The 8,471-nt window shown below is 33.0% G+C and overlaps 1 protein-coding gene across 2 annotated transcripts in view; it reads left to right on the forward strand.

The window, feature by feature from the left end:
- Window positions 1-3,562, forward strand: part of LOC106461988 (protein NipSnap-like) — a 63,010-nt gene extending 59,448 nt beyond the window's left edge. For both annotated transcript variants that reach the window (XM_013921857.2, XM_022389106.1), the window contains exon 10: window positions 1,928-3,562. The gene's annotated coding sequence lies outside the window, so the exon portion shown is untranslated. The remainder of the gene's footprint in view (window positions 1-1,927) is intronic.
- The last annotated feature ends 4,909 nt before the right edge of the window (window positions 3,563-8,471 follow it).

Consider the following 8,471-nt stretch of genomic DNA (forward strand, 5'->3'; position numbering starts at 1 on the left):
GTGTGTGTGTGTGGAAGGGGGGGGGGGAACTGTACAGTTAAGACCCGCACTAGTAACCAAAAATAGGTTTCCCAGTAGAATTTCACTAATATCAACATGTTGTTTCTTTTTATACTTCTTTTAGATACAACTTTAGCAAAGAGACAAGCAACTATAGAACCACACTACTATGGTGTTACTTCTTCCATTTGGTTATATAAGCACATTCTGCACTTTCATGCATTATAACCACATCTTGTATTGAAGTAATGTTAAGAAAATATTCAAAAATGCATCTTTTTTTCAAATATTCTAATCTGTATGATTGGAAACATTCAGTCATGACAGATAAAATGTTGGACATATCAAGCTTCATTTTATATGGTATTAGCTACTGTTTGTGAGTTATACTTTCTAAAGATAATTTTACTTAGATCCAATTGAAACGTTCCTAGCTAGAGCTTTCAAAACAACAGATCAAACTGTGTTCTTCTGCAAGTGTAGTAAGAATCTAGCTGTTACTCTGATCTCTCTCTCTCATAATATTTAATACCTGTCAAATATTTCAATATCAAAACTGAAACACACTCACTCAGACATTGATAAAAACCTGTGTTCCTTTCAAATAATTCTCCATGAGCCAATAATTAAGTTAAATTTATATATTAAACTCTTAACATCCAGCTCAAATCTTTTATTTTCATTCAGATGTTGTCTACCAGTTGTGTTCTCAGTAATTAGTTCATTTTTCTTGTACAGTACTCATGAATGACTTTGTTTAAAGCTTCATACATGTGTGCAACACCAAACACAGACAAACACATATGTATATATATATATATATAAATGCATATTGCTATCTCAACATTTACACTTTTTCACATATACTAGTAGCTGTCAATAGACTGTCTCCAGGTTTTGCACTGTCATCATGGTAACCATCTACTTTCATAAACTGAATATTGTTAAGGTATGGTGCCGTATCATGCTACCATTTGTGCATTGAAACTCAATAGGTCTTATAAGTATCACTAAGTCTGTAAAAACCCAAAGAATTCAACTGAACCAAGACTTTCCAGCTAAAATTTTTGTACTTGGATTAACATTTATACTGTTGCTACCATGTATATCAATACATATTCAAACCAACCTTGGCTAAGTACAATAGTCCATAATAAAATGCTTTTACTGTCTTTAAGAGAGGATTTGTAGTATCCAGGGTTATTTTCTTTAGCAAAGAACCAACAATTCTATGATGTAGTTTGTACTATCTAGGCCAGTTTTTCCTCTGACACCAGCTCTTAACATCTCAACTCATACATGGCCAGTAGAACAACTGTCACATGTTAGTGCTAGTGCATGAGACAGTTTGGTGCCCTCCAGTCCTTGTTTTATACAAAGTTTGGAGACACTGCTGCCACAGAGTCCTGAAGACCACTAGCTGCAACACAGTTTGTGATCATGTAGTAGTTAGGGCATTCTGTTGTGACCACAATAATCCAGATTTGAGTCCTGTTTATGACACCAAATTTTATTTTTCCTACCTATTTTCTGGGATTCTCAGATTCACTGGTTTCCCTAAAAGCAAATTGATAGAAAGCTGCAAGCTAATTAGAGATTTGAAGTAAACTGAGTAAAGGTCTGACTTTAACAGTCTAATGTAAAGAAAAACACTGAACACTAAGTTCTATAAAATAACTCTTTACTCAAACACAAATCAAACTTAACAATTACACACAGACAAGTGTTTACAAGTGCTTAAATATCAAATCCCTAAATGCATTAAGTTATCTCTCAAACAAAGTATCTTATCTAACAGCTCACAATTCTATATATAAGCTAAATCTACAAACTCTTTGTAACAAAGAATCTAACTTAAAGAAAGAACTGTATAACACAAAGAAAACATAGTATTTACAACACTGTGTGTGTCTCTTTTTCTTCCTAGGTGCATGCATGACTGAGGACCATTCTCAAGTTATCAAGAGGGTGTCGAGCTCTTAGGATGTCACTCAGTTTATCATTAGAAATGATTATAGTTGCTATGACATATTTTATTACATTAATCCTTCCTAACAGGCATCAAATGTAACTTAGTGAGTCATTCAGTCCCTTGAAATATTAAATCAAAACTTTATGGCTAGTTTGACTTAGGTTTTGTAGCAAAACAAATTCAAGGTATTCTGAAGCTTTGGAAAATTCATCTACTAACTGAGGGAAAGGAAAGTATATGGTATCTTCATGTACCACATGTTTCTACCTATTTACCTGTTTTCTTTGTGTTTTTGGATCCACACATATTTTACGGTCTTGTACAAAAAGTAAAAAAATAGGTATTGTAATATGATGAAAGAAGGCTAATTTTTTCTCTAGTAATTTTATTTTAAATATATTACTTCCAGATGAAAAGAAATGAATGTAATAATCCTTCACTTAATCCTTGAAAGGTTTACTTTCTTACTAGGTAGAGCATGGCATGGCCTGATGGTTAAGGCACTCGACTTGCAATTTGAGAGTTGCAGGATCAAAACCATGCACTGAACATGTTTGTCCTTTTAGCCTTGGGGTGTTAGAATGTAATGATCAATCCTTAGAGTTGCCAGTGGGTGCTGCTGGCTGGATTCCTTCTCTTTGATCAGCTATTCGAATTTAGGGGTTGTGGTAACTAGCCTTGGTAGATTTTCTATAAACAAACCTACTGAGGTAATCTTGATGCAAAAGGATCTCCAAAAAAATTTACATGTTAAATTATTAAATGAACCTTTGTATTATTTTTTTTTACATGTGACATATATTTAACATATTTGTTGTATTCATGAGCAAACAGGTCCAAACATTTATTAGGCTAACCAAGCTGAGAAAAAATAGTTTTTAATTCTTGTTTTTGCTCTCAAACTCCAAGTGTTTTTGCAAAGCTTGGATGTAGGGATATCCAAAGTTGACATTATTTTAAACTGGTTATTTCAATTAAACATGTGATTTATACATTTTACAATCAAACCAAGTGCTTAGTTTATTTCCATGTCTTTATGTAGTAAATATTCAACATCATGGAATGATTTGTGGGTTTTCACTTTTTTTCCTTCCAATTGGGTCTTCAGTGAAAAATGTTTAGTTTTTAAAGAAAATTGGTATGATTTTACTAAGTGAAACTTGTTTAGGTTTTTTTTTCCATTATAATTGACAACCTTCTAACATTTGCTCTCATCTTTTTAAAAGGAGTTACATATGCTAAACAGAAGAGACTTTGTGTAAAGCATTATATGCATTTATTCTTGCAGCTCAAATAGGTATCATAATCAGTAATTTTAGCTTTTTTTGAATAAAATTAACCTGAGCACTTGCACAAGGACAATGAAAAAAATACATTACCTCAAATGTCAGTCTAATGAAGTATTAGAATATAATATCTTGAAAAAATAATTTCTAGTAGAATATATTTTGTTTTTCATGTATCTCAAGTTTTAGATAAATTAATAATTTTTTGTTGTTGTGATACATTGTTTTTGGAATGTTCTTTGGCATTGTATTTTTATTTGTGAAAATAAATTGTTTTGCCTGTTGGTGAAACTATTTTATAGGATATCCGAACCCTCACTACATTTGCTAAACACAGATTCCAGGTACTAATATTTATGTGATTTTCTAACAGGCTGGGTGTTGCTTGATGGTTATAGTGCCATGCTGTGTATTGGAGGATCCAAGGCTCAAATTATGATATGCTATTGAACACATAGCACTTTTAGCTGGGACTTTTTAAATTGTGACAGCTAACCCAGCTATTTATTTTGAGTAACTTCATAATATGTTACAGCTACTGCTGATTGACTGCCTTCAGTCTGGCCAACAGTTCCAAGTTAAGAATAGCTATCCTTGAACCTTATATAGGGTTTTTAGCTTGACTGTTTAGTTCATGCACCACACCATTCAGATCATTACTAAGAATTCTTCGGTTGAGGTAATTATTGATAATTTCTGACCATCACACCAGAAAAAAATTGGCATGAGGTACTCTTTTACGTATGAAACAATATTAGTAACAGTTAATAATGAACAATTACTTTTGGTATTTGAAACAAGTCCTGCAAGTGTATAAGAGTTTGAATATTTGTGAAACTAGTTTCTCCAAACGATTGTCAGACTGATTTTATTATAGGACTTGCAGTATTTCTCCAATGTTTGCAAAACTATGTATTACTGCTGAATATTCTATAAAAAAAGTATCTGGTAATATCAAGTTTACATAATTAAATATCTTCGTTACTGTAGAATATTTTTCACGGTAAATAAGATGTAGTTCACCTTATTTCTTTAGCTTATCCTTCCCCATAGTTATGAGTGAGGCGTGTAATTTTCCAAAGTTAGTACATACCTTTTCACATGGTAAATCCAAGAATAGATTAGGTCCTCTTTTAGATAAAATTGTACAGTTCTAGTGAGAAGGAAATTTATTCTTGAACTAGTATGTCTATAAAGAAGCTTATTGGTTACACTAGTATTAAATATTCTTTCAGTACTTACAATGAAACAGATAGATGACTTATAGTGGATAAATGACATGACAAACACCATACACGTGAATATATTTGTGTGTTTTAGAATCCATTTGTACAAACTTATTTCATGATGGAGTGAAATGACCTTTATCTTATATAAATCAGGGTAAGAGCAACTTCTTGTTTACCACATCCACGCACACCGAGAAGGTAGGGATATTACAAGGGAAATTTCCTCTGGGTTTACAATACCGTACACTGAAAAGTTTTGAAAAACTTAATCTTATTCAGGTATTCGTAGGGTGTTGTTTATCAAATTTTTTACACAGTCTCAATCAGTGTCGTGGAAGGCGAACAGTGATTTAGCTGATTATAAATTGTCTGTATTCTAACATTGTTCAAGACAGACTGACAGCTCTGGGAACATCTGCACAGCGAACTTTGACACCATGATTAATAACTCTGCCAGACAGAAAGCCAGAAAAGTTAACTTGTAACTCATATGTTCAATTAATTAAATGTAATTTGTTGTAAGCAGTGATAAACTCACTTGGGAAATAGAACTGGGAAAAAATATAAAAATAAATTTAACGGTTAAAATGAAGTTTGTAGAATGTATAGGAATTTGAATTGTTTACAATACTGTATGTCTTGGACCAGAGATGGCTGTTTGTACATAAAACATTTTTAAATAGGGTTAAGTGCATCTGATGCTTGTAGGTCTTTCACCGTTCTTCTCACTCTTTTTTTTTATTTACTTTTAAAAACATCACATAAAATATAGCGATAATTAAAAACAGAATTTCTTCTTCAAATCGATTCAGGTTTTTTTTATTGTTGTTGTTGATCAGTTTTCTCCTGTTTTTCCATTACTTATAATGAACAACAAAACATAAATAAAATGGTAAATGAAATATAAAATCAAAGTAAAAGGAGAAAACTTCATAAAGGTGCTTGAACTTCCTACAATGTAATATCCTACTTCTTTGGATTTGGGTCACGAATGAATCAAACAATGTGTTTAGGACAGTTGTTTTTCTCAGATTAGATTTCTGCATACAAATTTTATCTTCACGTTTCTGTAAATATTCGGCTGTTAATTATTTCTTATGTACTATTTATCCTTATAGCCACTACTGAATGTAGCATATTTTAAAATATGTTTACTACTGGCTTCTATTGTTTTTTCTTCCGGAGTGTTTATGCTGTAGTTTTGTTTTCAACTAAGATAAAAACGACCCAAAGATATCTTGACGATTAGTAGTAATCACAGGTACTATACCAGCAAGATTGGTTTTACTGCGTAGTAGTCACAGATGCTATAGCAGCATGACTGATTTTATTCCTCTTTTCTTGTTACTAATCGGAGATCAATGGATCTTCACACTAAAAGCTGCCCCCCATCCCCCGGGGAGCAGTAACTTCACGGACTTACAGCTTAAAATCTGGAGTTACTTTCTCGCGATGGACAGAGTGCTGAAAGTCAGCCTATTGCGTGACATAACCAACATAATAAAAGTCATTGGTTGTATTTAGACGCTTGCAGAAGAAATAATATGAACTGTGGCGTGGAAACTTATTTTTGCCAGGGAGAGTAACTTTCAGTCAACATGTAGTTGTACACAAAGGAGATTATTCTTTAATATATAGTGACAATAAACAATATTATTGGTATGTCAGTATACAAGTTTTAAAAAAAGTTTTGACAAATCAAAATTAAGAATCTCTAAATGAAAATTCGTTGTTGTTTTGACCCCTATAGAAATGTCTATTTCAGAGTGACTGCTAGTGCTGCTCCCTATACACGAACATAGGGCGAACGATCGCTCTCGCTGCTCCTCCGGTTTATGTGTCATAGAATAGCTGTAGGTGATGGCCTTTGGGGCTAAAGTCCTGGCGATACCGATCAGTAAAGAAAATACAAAACAGTATCTGTTGTGACTACTGTAACAGAACCTTAAAATGTGCATACATGTCCAATCGCAAATTAATTTCAAAACAGTAGGCTACAGCATTGTAAACAGACTGAAAGAGGGTATTTAATTGTGAATATATATATATAGATAATCTTTTCTGCTTTAACTGTATGATTCCATCTATTGCCCATATCTTTGTCATTCCACTTGGTCATCCAGTGATTACAATTTTCATATGTCATAATGCTGTTTGTTTCCTAATTGGGTGGTAAGTGTATTACGAAGTCGAACGAAGATAGTACCACGTATATATAAACTTACTTTTCTATAGTGTAGGAGGGAAAGGTGAAACTGATTGAGATAGGGGCACATACTGTTTCTTCCCCAGAGCCCAGTAATTTTGCATAAAATTCAATACAAATATAGAGGCCATGAAATATATTAGCGATTCTATACGGCGGTTAGTAACAAATTATTTAATCACATTTTGCTTTCAATTTAATGGTTCTCAATCACATGTACATGCCCTTCGGTGTGGGGGATGTGTAATAGGGTAATATTACCTTTTCTTTAAATGTAAATTTTATATGTAAAAAAATATAGTTAATATTTGTATTCAAGTATATTTTTATGCCGTCCCTTTCTTACAACTAGAAAGTCGCGTCTTCAGGCAGTATTAATTTAGCCAGCCTTTTAATTTTAGTCATAGTGTTAAGCAAGTTTTCCTTTCTTTTTTATTGATTAAAAAGTTACAGCCATAATGGATAAGTAACTATAAAAAACAACAAGAAACAAATAGAAGACACTAGCTTACACTGCCCTTCTGGTATTTTAGTCTAGCCTTAATAGGTTGTCCATTTCTTATTGCTTTAGTCTAATGTCTTAATTTTCTGTATATTATTTCCAGGTAGAGTCTATATAGTCGTGTTATTTCACACACACACAAAGTCGTAAATTATCAAATTATGTTTGTTTATTTGTTTTGAATTTCGCGCAAAGCTACACGAGGGCTATCTGCGCTAGCCGTCCCTAATTTAGCAGTGTAAGACTAGAGGGAAGGCAGCTAGTCATCACCACCCACCGACAACTCTTGGGCTACTCTTTTACCAACGAATAGTGGGATTGACCGTCACATTATAATGCCTCCCACGGCTGAAAGGGCGAGCATGTTTGGTGTGACGGGGATTCGAACCCGCGACCCTCAGATTGCGAGTCGAGCGCCTTAACCACCTGGCCATGTCGGGCCATCAAATTATGAAAATTAAGTTCTCCTGCAGCTTCGCCTCTCATCATAGGCCTCTGTTGGGATATAAATACGCGTACAAAATGTAGTTCGACATAGATATAGAGTTAGATAGATCTAGTTTAATCTACAGTCTAATTATTTCGAATACCTCGAGTTATAATGTTTCAAAACTAACGCATATATTTAAACACCTAAAACCAGTTTTGCTATATATCCATACAAATTTTCAAGTACTCTATGTTGAGGTCATTGACAGCCACATGACAAAGGTCAGTTCTTTGGTGACCTAATCTATTTTGCAATATACACTGAATTTAAAAGTCAGTAAACATAACGACACAATACACTAAATGTGAAGTCAATATTTGATGGGAACTTTCAGTTAGCGTACAATTCTTGTATACTTTCTGTTCAATTTGACTCCATAAACTGACTATTTACCTTTCAACCAAACGTATGCAAGTAAAATCACAAATTCTAAATAAGAATGTTGACAGAATTTTAATGTAAACATCTTACTGCTTGTTCAATATGAGTAATGTTTTCGTTTCTACAAAACTGACAGACAAACCAGAAATTCTATATCCATACCTTTCAAAGCTTCACTTTGCAAAAGTTAAACTTATTAGTCTTCCCAATACATTATTCACAAATGAACATAATCGAAAAAGGAATCTTAATTATAATTCTTCCATTATTTCAAAGATATTTGAAACGTGATATATTATCTTTCACTTACACTTTATAGAGAGATCTTCAGTTACTAATCAGTATTCTGTGATGCTCTTATGTAAAACTCACGTTTAATGCAAAACTTCAAGATATACTAATATA

This window comes from Limulus polyphemus, unplaced genomic scaffold (genome assembly GCF_000517525.1).
Source record: "Limulus polyphemus unplaced genomic scaffold, Limulus_polyphemus-2.1.2 Scaffold1071, whole genome shotgun sequence".
Classification (NCBI taxonomy): domain Eukaryota; kingdom Metazoa; phylum Arthropoda; class Merostomata; order Xiphosura; family Limulidae; genus Limulus; species Limulus polyphemus.